Source organism: Carassius carassius, chromosome 46 (genome assembly GCF_963082965.1).
Source record: "Carassius carassius chromosome 46, fCarCar2.1, whole genome shotgun sequence".
In the NCBI taxonomy this organism is placed as follows: Eukaryota; Metazoa; Chordata; class Actinopteri; order Cypriniformes; family Cyprinidae; genus Carassius; species Carassius carassius.
In genome coordinates this window covers 10,283,506-10,305,186 of record NC_081800.1, presented here as the reverse complement: position 1 = coordinate 10,305,186, position 21,681 = coordinate 10,283,506, and the positions used below count along the sequence as shown (strand labels likewise).

Genomic DNA, 21,681 nt, shown 5'->3' with positions numbered 1-21,681 from the left:
CCAGAGGCTGATCATTTAAAACAACAACAGGCAAGGTAGAGAAAGAGAGAAAAAGGTAATCAGGTTATGACTTCATGTATGTCATCTCATTTAGAAGTGGCATCTTCTGGATTTCTTTGCAGCAAAGTCTTTGATCAAATCAGTAAAATCCACCTTACGTAGAAGGTCACTCTCAATTGACATCAGAGTGAGATGATTTAATTTCTGCTGGACAATTGTGGATCTTAGTCTATTTTTTACTGGTTTCAGTTTGGAGAAACTGCGCTCCCCACTTGCATTTGTGACTGGTAATGTCAGGTAAAGTCTGAGCGCAACATCCACGTTTGGGAAGATGGTCTGTAGTTTTCTTAATGCCCAAAAGAAGTTCCCTAGCAGATGATGGCTCATCATGGCAGATGAATTCTTTGAACTGGATGATTTCTTCGCAAAATTCATTTTCCAGGTCAGTGTGGTATCTCTTCTGTAGATCTGCTGCTTTTTTATGAAGATGTTCTGCAGAGAGGGTAGATATGTTGTTCAAGAAACCAAAAGTGCTGTTGAGGTCATTATAGGACTGAAAATGGCGATCAAGTTCAGCCAGCAGCCTATCCATCCCAACTAGAAACACACCAGATGAGAACCATTCTCTTCCTGATAAGTGAACCTCAGGTGTTGCAGACTCACCCACATGAGTCTTGCGTTTTCTATGTCTTTGTGTGTCTTGTTTGTATGTTTCTGAAACGGTGGGAGACATCGCTTTTGCTTGGTCTTCAAACAAATCAAATTCATCTCTCAAACCAACAATATATTACCGCAGTGACCTCACCAAATCAACAGCATTGCACAGGTCCAGATCTACAGCTTGAAGTGCAACACTTGTCCCATGAAAGTGTTGGAGAACATAATTCCACATAGTGCAAAGAAAAGCAGTCTCACGCCTGTTCCTTTTTTATGCAGTGACCAAGCATCATTTTGTGTTGTCGGGTTCTGTTTGCTGTCTTCTGCAATGTTCATCAGTGACTCTTGAATATTGGCATAATTTCTGCACAGTGCCTTGGTGGCCTGTGCATGCGCAGCCCACCTGGTGTCAGAGAGAGATTTTAGTGTCTCAATGCGGTGGTTTCAATTAGGCTGCAAACCTGCAGTTACCACCTTCCATCTAGCTGTGGATTTCAAGCAGAAGTTGAACAAAGTCTGAATGAAGTTAAAAAATCGGCGGTCTCTGTGCAGCAGTTTACGCTATTAACTCCAGCCAGATTAAGCGTGTGTGCGGCGCACGGCACCCACTCTACTAGTGGATTAATGTCTTTGATGTGAGCTTGCAGCCCGTTGTACACTCCTGCCATGTTTGCGGCATTATCATAGCACTGTCCATGGCAGTTACTAATATCTATGTCCATCTCATGTAAACTGTGAGCACTGCATCACAGAGTGCCTTCCCTGTGTGGCTAGATATAGGGAGAAATTTTAAGAATCGCTCTTCTACGAGGCCCTCGGGTGAAACATAGCCTACCTTATAATAAATGTAAGCTGACCAATGTGCGTCATGTCGGGAGTTTAATCAATGCAAATGGAAAAGTACTGTCACTTTCACGTCAGCAATGATTTCAGAAAGCACTCTATTGCTCATTAGCTCGATAAATTCATCACGTTTTTGATGAGAGATATGAGGGGGTTCCTACCCCAGCATTGCCATATAACGTTATCTGTATGTGTGATTTCAAGAATGGGTCGAATTCACTGATCAGTTCCAGGATTCCCATATAATTCCCATTGTCAGCTCGACCAAATATTTCACTGGAGCCTCGGAAAGCCAAACCACTCTTTGCAAAACTTCACTCCAATAATTGCATTGCGACTCGAACTGCTTTTTAAGTTGAGAATCTATAAGTCCATCAGACTCAAAAAGGGATTGACCGTCACCCTCGCCAAAAAGGCGGCAAGCAAAACAAAACACACAACCGGTGGATGATGAGTAGAGCAACCATTCTCTGGGCAAGTACTCACCATTCAAATGCTTGCGTTTGAAATGAGTTTTAGAAAACAGTCTCTTCTGATGTTTGTAGTGGCGTTCAGAAGCCTTGACATTAGCATCCTTATTTTGAACGGACTCCGGACCTTTTCGCGCCCAATAAGCAAGCACGCTTTCATCAATTTTACCCCAGCGAGCAGGATCAGTGGATAAAGAATCTGTAGTTGGACATTGTTCGGTCGCTGTTTCTGACTGAAGAGATGATGATTCATTGATGGGCTCCCCTGCTCGTGAATTCAAATCGTCTCCAACCGTTTCTTCCAGCGGGTTTGGGTTGTTGTCCTCTGGATTCTCCCCTTGCACATCAAGCTGTGGTGTCATGGGTGTAAAAAAATCCAGTAATCCTTTTCATTTTACTGATAACTTCCTTTTTGCGTTGCTGTCTTTCATTCTTTAATTTTCTTTTAAGCGCGCCACTCTGATACCGTTTGTCCGCCATTACATCACTGTCTAATGCAGACAGGTTTTTTCAACGGCAGTAAACGAGGCACTGCGTAACTGCCAATAACCAATCAGCAAACCTCAAGATGACTGACATTTAATTTAGCTAATTAAATTACATTTTTCATTGCAGGGCAGGACCAGGTAACAATGCTAGACCAATCAACAAACTTTAAAATGAAAAATTAAATGACTGACATATTATTGAAAAAATCTAACGTAAACGGGCGGGGCCCCCTATTGGGCGGGGCCCATGGGCTTGAGCCCAGTCAAGCCCAATGGTAAGTCCGGCCTTGCCTATAGGGGTGGGATGGCAGGGGTTGATGGCAATGTAAGTATCTAGATATTTGCAGCAGGGCAAGGAAAACATCCCAAAACCATTATCCCACCTTCAACACTGGTCCATATAATTTTGCCTACAATATATCGTGTAACAAGGTAGTCTTCAGAACCTTTAATAATTAAATTTTAGGGGACCCCCCAAGAGTCCTAAGTAATTTTGAACCCTGATGTGGGGGCATGTTTGAACGAGCCATTTTAGGAGGGTGTGGCAGAGTCTTAACTTTTATAAAGAATATCTCTTTGGATTTGAGGCTTTAGTCTTTGCAACTTCACAGATCTTCTTTATGCACCAAGAGCTTGTAACACTCCAAAGAGAAAGGAGAAATTGAAATCCCATCATATGCCCACTTTAAATGAAAGTAAATCTAAATAAAGGAATCAAGTAAATAATTCAGTTAATAAATATACAAAATTAAATAAAGAAAGAAAGAAAGAAAGAATTAGGTGAATAAAGTAAATAGTAAATATATAAATATGGCAAAATATCTATAACAATAAAATATGTAGCCATGTTGCAGAAAAAAGAAAATAAAAATCCTCAGATTTTACAACAACTTTTACACAAGTATTTGGAGAGAAATGTGCATTCCAGTTAATTCTATATTCTATATGTACAGGATATATTATAAATTGAATCAGTAGAGCAGACCATATGCATTTATCATATTGTTACAGCATAATACAAAGGAAAATAGAAAATGATCAGGAGGAAAAGAATGCAGCATTGTTGCAGATTTGTTCTGACATCTGAAAATAGAACATGAAGGAAAATGTACTGCTCATTCAAGTTATTTGTAAAGCAACAATATGATTTAAAGTGTTTGTTTCAGTCCTTTTGAGTAGAACTTACCCAAACTGGAAGTGTCTCCCATAAAAAAAAAGAATGGATATAAATCAACCAATATGAGTTACATACAGATACTGTTGAGGGTCAAACAGTATCTGTTTGCCTGAATAAAGGACAACAGTTTGCTTCTTTTTGCTTCATTTTTGCACATTGGTTATGCTAGTTGTATAGAAATTACACACTTATTAAATAAATAAATAAATGAAAGGACACTCGAAGCAGAAAAAAATATTTTGATTTAGGGCAGTAACATTCTTTGTACCAACAGGAGCTGCTCTTGACTGTAGTTGTAACGACTGGGTGAAGGAGTGGCAGGAAGCAAGTGCGAGATTAATGAGATTTAATGAAGACAATGATACAATACAAAACTGTGACACAAATAACGCTGGGAGGAATGCACAGTCCAAGATGGTGGGGAGGAATGACGAATCCGGAAGGCGGAGGTGAGTTGGCAGCAGGAGAGGGTGACACAGAAACTGCGGGGAAGTGAGCCGAAGGTAAGTGGTGTTGCTTGGTGGTGGGTTGCGTAGAGTGGACGGGGTTCCGGGGAGACACGGACATCCAACGTAGAAACAAGAAAGCAAGGCATAGGTTACAAACATGAAACAACGCTCTCACGAACACAAGATGCTAGACAAGCCAATATATAGGGATGAGTAATGAGTGACAGCTGTTGCTGATGACAATTAACGGAGATGCCCACAAACTAACCAGTGCTGACGCATAACACACAGACTTCACCCACAAAGTGCAAAACCCATAGATCACGGTTTACCAACCGTGACAGTAGTTTTCAGATAATAATTTAGAAATCATTACACAACTATTGAGCAAACATGAGTTGATGTACTTTGCCATGTATATGAGAAGATAGAAAATGTCAGACTGCCATCAAGGCCTTCAAAGCGAGACTACAGTGTACCCACATAAAGACACAGTGCCAGCTAAGAGCTATTCCCACTCAATTCAAACAGAAATTTTATAACAAGCACCCAGTGAATCACATCTCCTTTATATTATTAATTTCTTTGCAGAAGAAGATTTCAGAAGTCCCAACAGCTCTCTCCATCCAAGCTCCATCATACCCCAACAACACACTGCAATACTCTGATCAGACATGGGGCAGGTAGCAAGCAACATGCAGTGAGATTTTCTGGAAACCTGATTTATTTAGAGAGGCTGGACATTATAAATCCCATTGCTGGAATCATTTAGGGAGCAATGGAATGGATATGTGGGTTCTGTTCAAACAATAGTATTTGTGGGGACTTTGGATTTACGTTCATGATTTAGCATATATATATATATATATATATATATATATACACACACACACACACACACACATTAAAGCAGAACTGTTTCCAACACTCATAATTAATCATCATATTAGAATGATTTCTAAAGGATCATGTGATAGACCGGATGTCACATGTGATACTGAAGAATGGAGTAATGATAATATGATGATGATAATAGATTGAAAACAAATTATTTTAAATTGTAATAATATATCACAATATTACATTTTTTTCTGTATTTTTGATCAAATAAATGCAGGCTTGATGAGCAGAAGAAACTTCTTTCAAAAACATTAAAAATAGTAATGTTTCCAAACTTTTGGCCTGTACTGTATCCCCCCAAAACTGCACAACTGTAGAGTAAAACATTAATAAAAAAGTGATAATAAAAAATGCGTCTTAAAACTGACATCCCAGCAAACACAGAACGTTGTGAGGACGTCGCCAGTTAGTCGTCATTTGGTCAGCGCGACATTACTTTATGGCGACGTTGTGAGGACGCCGTGGTAAAGTTTCATTTTTTGGAATCTCGGCTAACTTCCCAGAAAGGTAAGCGCTATAAATCTACTTTTATTCATAGATTTGAACTGATATAACGTTAAATGCCATCAAAGAGGAGTAGTGTTCTGTATTTTTGTAGGTTTTCTCAATTTAATAAAAAAATGCTCTGTTTCGTTAATTAGCTCAAAAGCAGTCTCAGAGGTGGTCTAAGGTAACGTTAACTGTTAAAATCTAATATAACCTTACCTGTTTTAAATTATTTGAAATTTAACACGATAAACTATACAGTATTCACTTTCTAATTATATATATTTTTTAACCGTAGTAACATTAATTAGTTTGTTTGAATGTCTGCTGCTCGCTCTTGATGATGCCCATGCTAGCCATTTTGTGAACTTGAATATAAACCGCTGTATGAAGTTTAACTTTAATTAGACCGAGGGTGCCGAAATCATGTTCAGTGTATGTGGGATTAATAATTTCCCCTTTTCTCCCTCAAGTGGCAGGCTTGTAAATTCTGTCATCTGTTCATTATTGGTGTTGATGTTGTTTTTCACATGCATGCTTTTTAATGCTAGTTTAATTCTCAAATTGATCTGATACTTTCGTTTCACAAAAAGTAAACAAATTGTTCACGTTTTTAGTCAATGATTCAGTGAGTTCCTTATGAGGAAATATATTTGTTACCACCTACTAATTTAAATGTATTATTTATTGCTTTTATTTATCATCAGGTGAAGAGACAGTTTGGGCAGCAGCAACAAGACAACTATTACAAGTAGAGATGGGTTTCAAGAACTGGTACTAATTTGGTTCCTGACTTGTTCGGTACTGAAAACTTTTATATAAGCTACAGGATCAATAGTGCTGCTATCAGTATTCTTGTAACATTGATTCATTACCCTTAGACACAACCACATATCATGCAAATCATCTCCGAGTGGATGGCAGCAAGGATCCAGGATCAAGAGATCATTCATCATGGAGACTGTTCCACAGGAAGCAGTTTATCCTGGGCGAAAAACTAAACCTGGTTGTTTCAGCATCACTCAGGCAAGACTAAATACATTTAAATTGATTTCAGTTGGTTATGTGTTTCAGGTCATCCTGACCATTCTGCTGTTCTGGATGTAAGGCCGTGCTGGAACTACATTTCTCATGGGTGAAAGATTTGTGCAGCGGTATCCAGACATATAACGCCCCATTCACACGGGGAGTCAACGCCTCTCGTTTACTTTTAAATGGAGTGATGTCAAGCATGGTGAAATTAATTCTGGGTCCGTTGGTCGTGGCAGAAGTTGAAAACTTTTCAAGCGCCAATGCAGCCGTCCTCCAGTCAGAATGTCTTATGCAAATACCCTAGCGCAGACGCAAGCCAATTGAGTGCATGCAATACCAGAAAACTAATGTGATTGGCTGTCACTATGAGAAGAGACAGTAATTCCGATCCGATATCAGTATCGTTTTTTGCATTTTTTTTTTAATCAATGTAGAATTTCTATACTTCATTGTAGGGATGTCAATTTTCATCGTTAAAATTAACGATCAATTAATCGATTAATCGTTAACCTTAATGCTGCAAAATGAGTCTATTGCAGCAACATCCAGTCACTGGTATGACTGTCACGGTTCATGAATGCACCGTCTCCAGCTGTATTCATGTTACGTCATGTTGATTGTTTCATGTGGGTGTTGCCGCTGATCGTCTGATCAGCGGCAGGTGCATCTCATTTCAACTGCCTATTTAACACCCTGTCTTTCGTCTCTTGTTTGTCAGATCGTTGTTTGAGGTCGTCCGTGTCTGATGTCTGAGTCATGTGTTCCTGCCTTGCTTTGTCTCCTGTTCGGTTTCTGTTGGATCATTACCTTCGCTCACGTATTATTGTCACCTCACTTGGATTTACCACTGCCGTCATCATCATCAGCGCACTCAATTCACCTACTCACCAGTCTGTTCTGCCATCGCGGTTCCTGCGTCATTCTCCAACCTACCATCATCTCAAATATTATAATAAACTCTGTTAACTTGCTTTTGCCTCCTGTCCTTCATAGTCCAGCGACACAGAACGATCTGACCATTATGGAGGCAGCGAGTAGTCACCATTCCACCCTCGAGGAGTTTCTCAGCGCCAGTGTTCGGAGGATGGAGCTACGCCAGCACGAGAGATCCGTCTCGGACTATTCCATCGAGTTCCGGACCCTGGCGGTGGAGTGCCATTGGAACGAGGAGGCGCAGTGGGTTAGGCGGACATCAAGCCCATGCCTGTCTGGTAAAAGGGCCAGGCCCGGTAGTACGCATGAGGCTACTATCGGGTGGGATCTCCGCCGAGAAGACCTCATCACCATCATCATCATCATCTACGCTCCTTCCGGTAAGGCTGCGGTGGTCAGCACAGACACACCACTGTCAAGCACTACTGGACTCTGGGGCAGAGGGTAACTTCATGGATAGCACATTAGCACACAAGCTCCACATTCCCCTCAGACCCCTTTCTCACCACATCACGGTTCACGCCCTCACTGGACAGCAACTCCCTACCATCTCGTACATTACTGAAGACATCACACTCATCACATCTGGCAATCACTCCGAGACCATCTCCTTTCACATCCTTGACTCTCCCCTGGCACCCATTGTCCTCGGGCACCCTTGGCTCCTCCTCCATAACCCCAAAATAGACTGGTCCTCTAATTCCATTTTGTCCTGGTGTAAAAAGTGTCATGAGTCTTGTTTAGTGTCTGACTGTCCGTCTGTGTCTGTGCCTGTGTTACAGGAGGAGGCGGTGGATTTGTCTAACGCTGAGTACCTCCATCTGAAGGAAGTGTTCAGTAAGTCTCGTGCTGCTTCTCTTCCTCCGCATCGTCCTTACGACTGTGCCATAGATTTACTATCAGGTAAGTCTCCGCCTAAGGGCAAACTTTATTCACTTTCTGTTCCAGAGAGGGAGGCTATGGAGAAATATATTTCTGATTCTCTAGCTTCTAAATTCATCCGCCCTTCCTCTTCTCCTGCGGGGGCGGGGTTCTTTTTTGTGGGAAAGAAGGACGGATCACTGCGACCTTGCATTGATTTACCGAGGGCTGAACAGCATCACGATAAAGAACACTTATCCTTTACCGTTGATGTCTTCGGCCTTCGAGAGGTTGCAGGGAGCGTCGATTTTCACAAAACTGGACTTACGCAATGCGTATCATTTGGTTCGGATCAGGGAGGGGGATGAATGGAAGACTGCTTTTAACACCCCCAGAGGGCACTTTGGGGTCTCCAACTCCCCAGCGGTCTTCCAGGCACTCGGCAACGATGTGCTGCGAGATATGATCGATCAGTTTATTTATGTCTACCTGGACAACATATTGATTTTTTCTTCCTCTCTCCAGGAACATGTGCAGCATGTCCGACGAGTGCTTCAGAGGTTGCTAGAGAATGGGCTTTTTGTCAAGGCGGAGAAATGCGAGTTTCATGCACAGTCAATTCCATTTTTGGGGTATATCGTGTCGACTGAGGGAATACGCATGGATCCCGAGAAAGTTAAGGCTGTGGTAGAATGGCCAAGCCCAGATTCCCGTAAGGCCCTACAGAGGTTTCTGGGGTTCGCTAACTTCTACCGGCGTTTCATTCGCAACTTCAGCCAACTAGCCGCACCTCTGACCGCCTTGACCTCTGCCAAGACTGCGTTCAGGTGGTCAGACACAGCTGAGGCTGTGTTTGCCAAACTGAAGAGCCCTACACGTAAATTTTGGCGAGAATTCTGTAGACTACTGGGAGCGACTGTAAGTCTGTCCTCAGGGTTTCACCCCCAGAGCAATGGTCAAACCGAGAGAGCCAACCAAGATTTGGAAAGGGTGTTGCGATGTTTGGTCTCCAAGAATCCTTCCTCCTGGAGCCAACAATTGTCTATGGTGGAGTACACCCACAATACCTTACCAGTATCAGCTACGGGCCTATCTCCTTTTGAGTGTAGTGTAGGTTACCAGCCACCTATTTTTCCCAGTATGGAATCCGAGGTTGCGGTCCCCTCCGTTCACGCCTTCGTCCAGAGGTGTCACCGCACTTGGACTAGAGCCCGCGAGACTCTACTCCAGGTGGGGGCGCGCACCAAGGCCAAAGCCGATCGCCACCGGTCAAGGCCTCCCGTATACGTCGTGGGTCAAAAAGTGTGGCTTTCTACCAAGAATATTCCTCTCCGTTCCGTATCTAATAAGTTGGCTCCCAAATTTATTGGCCCGTTTACTGTCACCAAGATCATTAGTCCGGTGGCAGTCCGCCTTAAACTGCCTCCTGCGTACAGGAGAAATCATCCCGCCTTTCACATATCCAAAATAAAGCCCGTTTTTTCATTCTCCCATTAATCCGCCTACCCCGGTCCCCCCCCCCCCGCCGCGACTCGTAGATGGGGAGACCACCTATTCGGTCAATCGCATTCTGGACTCTAGACGGAGGGGACGCGGATTTCAGTACTTGGTGGACTGGGAGGGTTACGGTCCGGAGGAGAGAAGTTGGGTACCTGCTAGGGACATCCTGGATCACTCCCTTATCGATAAGGGAGGTTAGATTATTGTAATGCTTTATTGGGTGGTTAGATTAGGTTAGATTATTGTAATGCTTTATTGGGTGGTTAGATTAGGTTAGATTATTGTAATGCTTTATTGGGTGGTTGTTCTGCACGCTTAGTAAACAAACTACAGCTAGTCCAAAATGCAGCAGCAAGAGTTCTTACTAGAACCAGGAAGTATGACCATATTAGCCCGGTCCTGTCAACACTGCACTGGCTCCCTATCAAGCATCGCATAGATTTTAAAATATTGCTTATTACTTATAAAGCCCTGAATGGTTTAGCACCTCAGTATTTGAATGAGCTCCTTTTACATTATAATCCTCTACGTCCGCTACGTTCTCAAAACTCAGGCAATTTGATAATACCTAGAATATCAAAATCAACTGCAGGCGGCAGATCCTTTTCCTATTTGGCGCCCAAACTCTGGAATAACCTACCTAACATTGTTCGGGAGGCAGACACACTCTTGCAGTTCAAATCTAGATTAAAGACCCATCTCTTTAACCTGGCATACACATAACATACTAATATGCTTTTATTATCCAAATCCGTTAAAGGATTTTTAGGCTGCATTAATTAGGTAAACCGGAACCGGAAACACTTCCCATAACAACCTATGTACTTGCTACATCATTAGAAGAATGGCATCTACGCTAATATTTGTCTGTTTCTCTCTTGTTCCGAGGTCACCGTGGCCACCAGATCCAGTCTGTGTCCAGATCAGAGGGTCACTGCAGTCACCCGGATCCAGTACGTATCCAGACCAGATGGTGGATCAGCACCTAGAAAGGACCTCTACATCCCTGAAAGACAGTGGAGACCAGGACATCTAGAGCCCCAGATACAGATCCCCTGTAAAGACCTTGTCTCAGAGGAGCACCAGGACAAGACCACAGGAAACAGATGATTCTTCTGCACAATCTGACTTTGCTGCAGCCTGGAATTGAACTACTGGTTTCGTCTGGTCAGAGGAGAACTGGCCCCCCAACTGAGCCTGGTTTCTCCAAAGGTTTTTTTCTCCATTCTGTCACCGATGGAGTTTCGGTTCCTTGCCGCTGTCGCCTCTGGCTTGCTTAGTTGGGGACACTTCATCTACAGCGATATCGTTGACTTGATTGCAAATAAATGCACAGACACTATTTAACTGAACAGAGATGACATAACTGAATCCAATGATGAACTGACTTTAACTCTCATTTTTGCATTATTGACACTGTTTTCCTAATGAATGTTGTTCAGTTGCTTTGACGCAATGTATTTTGTTTAAAGCGCTATATAAATAAAGGTGACATTGACATTGACATTGACATTATCGATGATTACAATCGACAGGTAAGAGATTCTGGGGACGCCAGGAGGCGTCCTTAGGAGGAGGGGTACTGTCACGGTTCATGAATGCACCGTCTCCAGCTGTATTCATGTTACGTCATGTTGATTGTTTCATGTGGGTGTTGCCGCTGATCGTCTGATCAGTGGCAGGTGCATCTCATTCCAACTGCCTATTTAACACCCTGTCTTTCGTCTCTTGTTTGTCAGATCGTTGTTTGAGGTCGTCCGTGTCTGATGTCTGATTCATGTGTTCCTGCCTTGCTTTGTCTCCTGTTCGGTTTCTGTTGGATCATTACCTTCGCTCACGGATTATTGTCACCTCACTTGGATTTACCACTGCCGTCATCATCATCAGCGAACTCAATTCACCTACTCACCAGTCTGTGCTGCCATCGCGGTTCCTGCGTCATTCTCCAACCTACCATCATCTCAAATATTATAATAAACTCTGTTAACTTGCTTTTGCCTCCTGTCCTTCATAGTCCAGCGTCACAATGACAGGATGTGCAAAAGTGTGTGTGTGTATTTATATATATATATATATATATATATATATACATATATGTGTGTGTGTAAAATACATTTCTTTTAAAGTATAGCACAGTAATGAAGGCAGCAACATGTGGTAGATGGGACAGAACAAGAAAGACTTAATAATCTTTAATTGTGCTAATGTATTATAATACGAAAGGGTATGGCTCTTATACAGTGCACAGTGCTTATACACAACCAGTGCGCAGAATGATGCACTTGAAGCAACACAGAGTCACAGCGTGTAGCATTACTCATAGAAATGTTCAAAATGCCAAGGGAAGAGATATTGATGTTGTGTATTATATGTGTGCAATATTTCGAGCATTTTCTTTTAACAGTTTTAAATCTTAGTTATTGTGCGCTCTTGAAGAGAGTTTCATTGTTTTGACTGTAGTAACTAGGGCTGGGATGATACGCTAATCTGCCAATTCAATACTCTTCCGATACTTGTGTGCCGATTCAGTGTATATTTATAATTATATATATAATTGAGTATTGTGATTATAGTTATATAACTATTGCAATTTGTGACTTATCCAAATTGTCTATAAAATTATTTGTTTGTTTCTGTAGATTTGAGGGAAAGATTAAAAACAAGGAGGTCTGGGAATGACTGAAGGGAACTGACAGCAGTGAGGGAAGGAAGTTATCACCAGAATGTACGTTCTTTGAGAATGTGTGCATTGTTTATTAGAAGTTGAGTTTTCATTTAAATGTAGCAATGTACACAATGGTCAAACGTTTTAAAAGTATAGTTTATTTCTATAATGCACAGCTATATTTTCAGCATTAATTACTCCAGTCTTCAGTGTCATATGATCTTCAGAAATCATTCTAATATGATGATTTAGTGCTCAATAAATTTTTCTGATTATTATCAGTGTTGAAAACAGTTGTGCTGCCCAAAATTTTTGTCTAAACTACAGTTACATTTATTTATTTTTTTTGGGGGGGGGGGGGGGGGGCTAATAGCAAGAATGCATAAAATTGAATACCAGTGGTTGAGATGACTTTTGTAATTTTACAAAAGATTACCTTTTTTTTTCAATGTTTTGAACTTTGTGTTTATAAAATAATCATGAAGAAAAAATTTGACTCTCCAGAAATGCTAAGTTTTCTTCCCCATCATTTCTATTATGGGGAGCGTTTCCCAAAACAAAATATTGGTCACAAGTTCCAATCGTTACCAATAGAGTTCAGTGGACCTAACGACCGTAGTAAGCTAACTGCAGATGTGATTCACATCATGTACGTCATGAGCAGATGTACACTTTGATCAAAAAGTTTTTACCCTTTTGAGTAAAGTTACTGAAAAATTCAGCTTTGCCTCATAATTATTTCAATAAATACATTTTAAAGTATATTCGAAAAAGAGTATGAAAACTGTTATTTCTTTTTACAATATTTTTTTTTTTGTAATTTTGATTAAATTAATTTAGCCTTGGTGAGCAGAAGAGACTTGTCTTGAAAACCATAAAGAAAAGATTCCAGATTTTGACTGGTTGTGAACATACAACCCGAATTCCGGAAAAGTTGGGACGTTTTTTAAATTTTAATAAAATGAAAACTAAAAGACTTTCAAATCACATGAGCCAATATTTTATTCACAATAGAACATAGATAACATAGCAAATGTTTAAACTGAGAAAGTTTACAATTTTATGCACAAAATGAGCTCATTTCAATTTTGATTTCTGCTACAGGTCTCAAAATAGTTGGGACGGGGCATGTTTACCATGGTTTAGCATCTCCTTTTCTTTTCAAAACAGTTTGAAGACGTCTGGGCATTGAGGCTATGAGTTGCTGGAGTTTTGCTGTTGGAATTTGGTCCCATTCTTGCCTTATATAGATTTCCAGCTGCTGAAGAGTTCGTGGTCGTCTTTGACGTATTTTTTGTTTAATGATGCGCCAAATGTTCTCTATAGGTGAAAGATCTGGACTGCAGGCAGGCCAGGTTAGCACCCAGACTCTTCTACGACGAAGCCATGCTGTTGTTATAGCTGCAGTATGTGGTTTTGCATTGTCCTGCTGAAATAAACAAGGCCTTCCCTGAAATAGACGTTGTTTGGAGGGAAGCATATGTTGCTCTAAAACCTTTATATACCTTTCAGCATTCACAGAGCCTTCCAAAACATACAAGCTGCCCATACCGTATGCACTTATGCACCCCCATACCATCAGAGATGCTGGCTTTTGAACTGAACGCTGATAACATGCTGGAAGGTCTCCCTCCTCTTTAGCCCGGAGGACACGGCGTCCGTGATTTCCAACAAGAATGTCAAATTTGGACTCGTCTGACCATAAAACACTATTCCACTTTGAAATAGTCCATTTTAAAATAGCCTTGGCCCACAGGACACGACGGCGCTTCTGGACCATGTTCACATATGGCTTCCTTTTTGCATGATAGAGCTTTAGTTGGCATCTGCTGATGGCACGGCGGATTGTGTTTACTGACAGTGGTTTCTGAAAGTATTCCTGGGCCCATTTAGTAATGTCATTGACACAATCATGCCGATGAGTGATGCAGTGTCGTCTGAGAGCCCGAAGACCACGGGCATACAATAAAGGTCTCCGGCCTTGTCCCTTACGCACAGAGATTTCTCCAGTTTCTCTGAATCTTTTGATGATGTTATGCACTGTAGATGATGAGATTTGCAAAGCCTTTGCAATTTGACGTTGAGGAACATTGTTTTTAAAGTTTTCCACAATTTTTTTACGCAGTCTTTCACAGATTGGAGAGCCTCTGCCCATCTTTACTTCTGAGAGACTCTGCTTCTCTAAGACAAAGCTTTTATAGCTAATCATGTTACAGACCTGATATCAATTAACTTAATTAATCACTAGATGTTCTCCCAGCTGAATCTTTTCAAAACTGCTTGCTTTTTTAGCCATTTGTTGCCCCCGTGCCAACTTTTTTGAGACCTGTAGCAGGCATTAAATTTTAAATGAGCTAATTAAGTGGATAAAAGTGTAAAATTTCTCAGTTTAAACATTTGCTACGTTATCTATGTTCTATTGTGAATAAAATATTGGCTCATTTGATTTGAAATTCCTTTAGTTTTCATTTTATTAAAATTTAAAAAATGTCCCAACTTTGCCGGAATTCGGGTTGTACATGAGCAACATTAACAAGATGATTCTTCCTTTCAGCTGCCAGAGAAGGATGTTGACAGTGCAGGCCCAGGATGAAGAAGAGGAGGAAGAACACATTTAACAATTTTCTCATAAACTTTCCATGTGTTATAATAAAAACAATGAACATGACTACAATAATATGCTAAATGTTATTAAAAGATTCCAGTTTGCAAGAAATCTGAGTGTCTGACTCTACACTAGAGGAACTCTTTTCTGAAGAACATCAGGTGCTGAGAAGAGCCTGTTTTCTGCTGCTAGGGTAAGAAACACACTCTTCCTCTTCTCTATCGGCTGTCCAGCACCTAACTCTGCCTCCTCAGCACTGTCTGAAAGAGTCTTCTCCACAGTCAGTAATCAGAGATCACAGATTCTTCTGAGAAAGTCAATACGCTCAAATAATACAGGAAAGATTCTAGAAATCTCTATATTGTTCATTTTTCATATCTTTACGCTTTATGAATGTTTTTCTTCTGAGAAGCTCAAAAATTATGGTTCTTTGGTAATTGCTATATTGTTTAGGTTTATCCTCTGATAGTGAGCACAGAGCCCTGATCATGACATGCAAGAAAAATAAAAAAAATTATGACCATGATTTACTAATTCGTTCCCTCGATGTACTAAACCGTGCACGATTACTTTTACATTTCATTGATTTGCTTAATCGTATGCACAATTTACTAATTCATTCTCTTGATGTATAAATAGTGTACATGATTTAGCAAATCGAGGGAATGAAATAGAAAATCGTGCGCATGAATTAGCCTATATTTTCATGTATTTTTCATGTATTTTCATGTATTTTTTTGTTGCACCACATTATGTACAGTTGTATCAATAAGTGTACTGATAATTATATATAATTTTCACTGATAACGTCATTAACTATCCCCATCCTTAATAAGACAAACATTTTCTATTGTTTATATTGTGTAATCTGTGAATTGATGTGTTCAGTTTTCTGTGCTCATGACTTAGAAACACTTTGCATGGTTAAAGAACAGGTGCAATTTTCAAAATGTTTTGGCTTAGTATTTGTAGAATGTAGTGCTGAATAAATGTTGATTTGTGAATGAATGTAGTGTTTTTTTATATTAGAATGTAATGTTTTTGTATTGGTTTGCATTTCATGTATGTAATTGATGTATTTACTATGAATCCCCTATAATTAGATTACAATTCGATTTCATAAGGTTTATTTTTTGCACCAGAGATGGATTGAGTTTATTAGTTCTTTATGTATTTCAAGGTAATGGTGAGGTGAAAATACGTTGCTGCGACCAATATGATCCGGTAATGTCACGTCCTCATAACGTGCCAGTTTGGTCATTAGGACATACTCATCACGTCCCAGCGACGTTCCACTATAACGTCCCCACGACGGATATGGGAATCACAAAGTTACTTCACTGGAACGTTATTTGGTATGTCGCTGCGACCAATATGGTTCCTTATAGTAACGTTCTCATAACGTGCCAGTTTGGTCGTTAGGACGTACTCATCATGTTCCAGCGACGTTCCACTGTAACGTCGCCACGACGGATACGGGAATCACGTCGCTGCGACCAATATGGTACTTTATAGGAACGTCCTCATAACGTGCCAGTTTGGTCGCTGGGACGTACTCATCACGTTCCAGCGACGTTCCACTATAACGTCGCCACGACTGATATGGGAATCACAAAGTTACATCGCTGGAACGTTATTTGGGACGTCGCTGCGACGAATATGGTTTGGTCCAGTTACGTCGTCACGACGTAACTGTGTTAGCTGGGATGATTGTACAAAATCACAGTCTGGGGACTCAGAACTCAGAACAACTGCTAACATTAAGTTTAAGGTAAAAATAACTGCCATGAAATTATATTATCTTACTCCTATGCAATAAATTGTTCTTTCACTACATCTCTTTACCTCTGTCTTTATCCTCTTCTCTTCTTTTTGGCACTGTATCTATCGCAGACTATGCTCATTTATAATGTGTCATGTAAATTCGGCCTTCCGTGACAATCAGGAAACTTTCACCGTGTCTAGAACTGGCGCGAGCTGCCAGGCCCGTTTCTACGAGCTGTGTGTTAACAAAAGCAGTGCTGTCTACATTGGATGCGGCATCGGGCACGCTACACAACAAATTACCAACAACCTCTCTGTTTCTGACGCACTTCAAGCACTCGATGGGCGGGGGAAGATTGAAGAGCCGGACTTTTTTTTTGCGCTTTATTTGGTAGTATTTTGAATTAATGGTTTTTAAATAGTAGCCTATTATAAAAAAAATATGTAAAAAAAAAAAAAAACAAATTCACTCGCTCACTCATTCTGGCGCCCCTATGGATGAGTGGCACCCTTAGCATTTGCCTATACCGCCTATGCCGCTGGCCGGCCCTGTCTACAGTCCTCTTAACCTGCTGATTACAACTTAAAAGGAGTGTGAATTTATTTTTATTATTATTATTAAAATTATTATTATTATTATTATTATTTTAATGAGCCATGGCTTGCTTGCTTATTTATTTATTTATTCATTACTTTCTTTCAGCTCATTCCATAGCAGGTGTGTTGCTCTGGTGAGTTTTCAATTTTTTTCAATATTTTTTTTGTTTTTTTGTTTTTTGAAAAATCATTGGCCAAAAGATGATGCTACATATCTGAATAATGTAAAAAACGTACAACAACAAAAATAATAATAATAATGATAATAACATTATATTATTAATAATATTTTAAATCCATTTTAATTTATTAAATGTATTATATTATTTATTATATAGCTTACAGTATATAGCTTACTCTTTAGAGCAAGTTATGTTTGCAAGTATTCATGAGGTCTAACATAGTGATTGAACAAATTTAATAATGATATATATATATATATATATATATATATATATGGAAAATATATTGTAAGAATATTTTAGTCATATTGGAAGGAAGCAAGCAAACATACAAACAGATAAACAAACAATATCATAAATATATTGCTACTGTATAAAAAGTACCTCTTAAAATAATACTAATACTACTATTGCTAATAATAATAATTAAAAGTTAGATTGATTATTATAATTATTATTATTATTATTTATCTTTTTATTTTAAAATTTTGATTAAAGTTATACTTAGCAGTTGAAAAACTTATGTATACATAAAACATATGATGCTTATTTTACAGTAAGGAGAAAGAAAATCCTGCGGTTCAGTAGCTTTACTCCTTGTTTAAATGGGTCAAATGATGCGATTTCAATTTCTCCTTTCTCTTTGGAGTGTTACAAGCTCTTGGTGCATAAAGAAGATCTGTAAAGTTGCAAAGACTAAAGTCTCAAATCCAAAGAGATATTCTTTATCAAATTTAAGACTCTGCCACACTCTCCTAAAATGGCTCATTCAAACATGCCCCCAGATGTCTACGTCACTATGTGGAAATATTTGTGTAATGCTGCCTAAATGTTCACGCAAAGAAAGAAGGCGTGGTTTCAGTAACTGCAGTTATTGTTGAAGCAGCCATGTCAGGAAGATGCTGTGTGTATCTAGACAAAAGCAAAAGCACTTTATTTATCCTTCTGAAAGTAGATGCATTTAGGAATCTTTAAGATTACTTACAACAGAACAGCAATGCATTTTATGGACGACTGTTTCGTGAACCTATGAGAGGAAGTAATTCTAACTTTGCTATGACAATATGACACTTCTGAATCAACTACTGTATGTATGTTTTGTTATTAGTTTAAGTATTTGCCATTGACTGTTCAAATGCGGAGTTTGTGGCTTGTGTACTACAAACACATACTAGCTTCATCACTGTCTGTCACACGACTCTGTTCCCATTTCGGGCTTAATTGATGGTAAAACTAAGGACATTATTAACTGTCTTAACATTTATTTTGAAAGATGAAGCTCACAATTATGGAAAGGTGCATTACATTTCCGACGAATGTTTGCGGAGTTCGGCCAATCACAATAAACTGGGTCAGTTGGCCAATCAGAGCAGACTGCGCTTGTCAGAAGGAGGGACTTTGTAGAAAATGACGCGCTTGAGAGAGGTGGGGCATAGAGAACCAATAATGTACAGTATTTTAAAAATAATGTTTTTTTTTTTTTTAACATAAAAGCATATCAATATTCTGTTACACCAAATACACAAAATAATGATCTTTAAAAAGTATCTTTAAATTTTAAATATTAATATGAAATATTTCAGTGATATGTCCACTCTGAATGTCAAACTCTCCACGTCTGTGGAGGCCTGTTTGATTTATTCCTGAAAAGTCTCTTAAGATCTGCACTGTGACTGGAGCAGCTCAGGAAAGCACACCTTTACAAGCCACCTAACTGGAAGCTCTGGGGACACACACACAGCCAAGCCTCATTTGTCTTGCTGAAAACCTGCTTGTTCTGCCAAAAAGAGAGCAGAGTAGGATTAATTTCCATCCCATCCTAGTCCGATTCAATCAGCGTTCATGAACTGGTTACTTCCCCTCACAGACGGCACAGATGAGATCCGGACACTGCTTAATTTCTGTCTGTTGCACAATTGTGCTAATGAAAACGATAGCTGCCTGCAGACAACAGGAAGCAGCTTTGAGAGGGGAGGGGTGTGCTATTCCAGTGACTCCGGAGAGACCTACATCTAATACAGATAGATAGCAGTAGCAGTGAAGGGCTGTCAAGTTGGCAAAATAAATAAATAAATCAAAATAATAATAATAAATCTAAATAAATAAATTAATAATAATAATAATAACAATAATAATAATAATAATAATAATAATAATAATAATAATACAGGTTAGTAAGTAGCACAACAGTTTTCAAATCACCAAAAAAGAGAATTTTTTTTTTACTGCTACTGATAATAATTTTAATATATTAAATACAATTTATAACAAATCATGTGGTTAATGAGATATATTGAAAACTATGGGTTTGTTTTTTATTAGGTTTATAGGTTAATAATAAAGGTATGCACAAAAAATGCAATTTCATATACATTTAATGTTAAATACTTTAACTTAAAACTTTATTTTAATGGTTGTAAGGTAAATAATGGTTAATATTTTCTATATAACACTTTAATGTAAAAAAAAAAAAAAAAAAAAAAATATATATATATATATATATATATATATATATATACATACATACTTTTAATGTTATATAATAATTAATGGAACTTGTAAAATATGTATAATGTCACAAAGTAACAGAAGTAGAATTGTCTGAATGCACAATTTATTGCTGAGGGACAGGTTTTAGTGGACTAAATGATTGGAAAAGTCTAGCATATGTCACCAGAGAAGAGTCACTTTTTTAATTTATTTATTTTTATAAATTGATTATATAAAATTAATATAAAATAATAATAATTGAAACATATGCACTGATTACAACAATATTCACATTCACAATAATATTAGGAAAGATAGAAAAAATATGGGGTGCATTTCATTTCATGTTGACTTCAAAATATAGCTGCCTTTAAAGGAAGAGGGTACTTTGCAAGGGCAATGTCATATTTGGGGGTACTTGGCATCAAAAAACTCTGCATTAGTACATCTAGGGATTCTGAACCGACTGCTCTGTGAAAGAATGGAACAGCTGGAGTGTCATGACACAGACCTGTTTTACCACAAAAACACAAACAGAGCGGAGGATGAGATGTGATTTGAGTTGTATGTCACACTAATGCCACCTGCAGACTTATAAAGCTCTTCACCATGGCGACGATGAGTCATTCACCAGCTCCAGCCCCTTGCCACTGTCACTGTCAGACAGCTTCCAACAGAAAATAAATAAATAAATATATTCAGTGTTTTAAAAGCACACCCAGCTGTCCTACATTAAGTCCACATGTCCAGTTCTTCTCAGTCTAGAAAGCACAAATGCATCCAAGTCTACATGACATTCATTCGGCTGCAACTTTTGGCATATTACTTCCACCAACCTTTTTACTCAATTAGTATTTTTTGGTCTAACCAGTACTTTTTTGTACCCAATGATGTTTAAACAGGACATCGGATAACATAAGTGTTTATTGACTGCCCAAATGCCCAAATGTTAGTAATCGCATTCAGTGTCAGTGAATGTTTACCAAAGATTGTGGTTATTTCCATCACATGTGAGTGTGGCTGACAGGCTATTTTCATGAGCTGCATGATGCTCTGTCAGTGTTGATATAACTCACATGTCATGCATTTTACCTCGATGCTCAGTAATGACTACGTTTCACGTGGCAGGGGTGTCATTCGCACACCACCTATACTGTGAGACTGTGTGGATTTATAGCATTTTATCAGGGCATTGCACCGAATTCATGTCATTACCCAAAATTCATCACAAATGCATTGCTCACATGGACCATACCCATAATTATCTCTCAAGCTCAGCTGAGAGAGACTTTCATATTCATGTTCACTAACCGCAAATTGCAAATAAACTGCTGGCATTGCTCTTTAAATGCGGTGTTGAGCTCCACCATAGCATAACTACTAAAGATATTAACACTTTTATTCAGGAAGGATGCATAAAATTGATAAAAAATGCAACAATAAAGATATTTATATTTATAAACAGAAAAATTATATTTTTAATAGATGTTTGTTCTTTCAAACATTGTTCATCAAATTCTCGAAGAAAAAAAAATCACTTTCCACATAAAGATTAAGCAGCACAACTGTTTTCAACATTGAT

The 21,681-nt window shown here is 39.0% G+C and overlaps 1 long non-coding RNA gene across 2 annotated transcripts; it reads left to right on the top strand.

Annotated features, from left to right (window-relative positions):
- The first annotated feature begins 6,169 nt into the window (after positions 1-6,169).
- Positions 6,170-15,757, top strand: LOC132129500 (uncharacterized). 2 transcript variants are annotated; one of them, XR_009428531.1, is made up of 4 exons: positions 6,170-6,271; positions 6,352-6,704; positions 12,436-12,521; positions 15,023-15,757. It is a non-coding gene; the product is annotated as an uncharacterized LOC132129500 (long non-coding RNA). The 2 variants fall into 2 exon arrangements; XR_009428530.1 differs by having other exon boundaries at positions 12,436-12,525; positions 15,025-15,757.
- Positions 15,758-21,681: the final 5,924 nt, after the last annotated feature.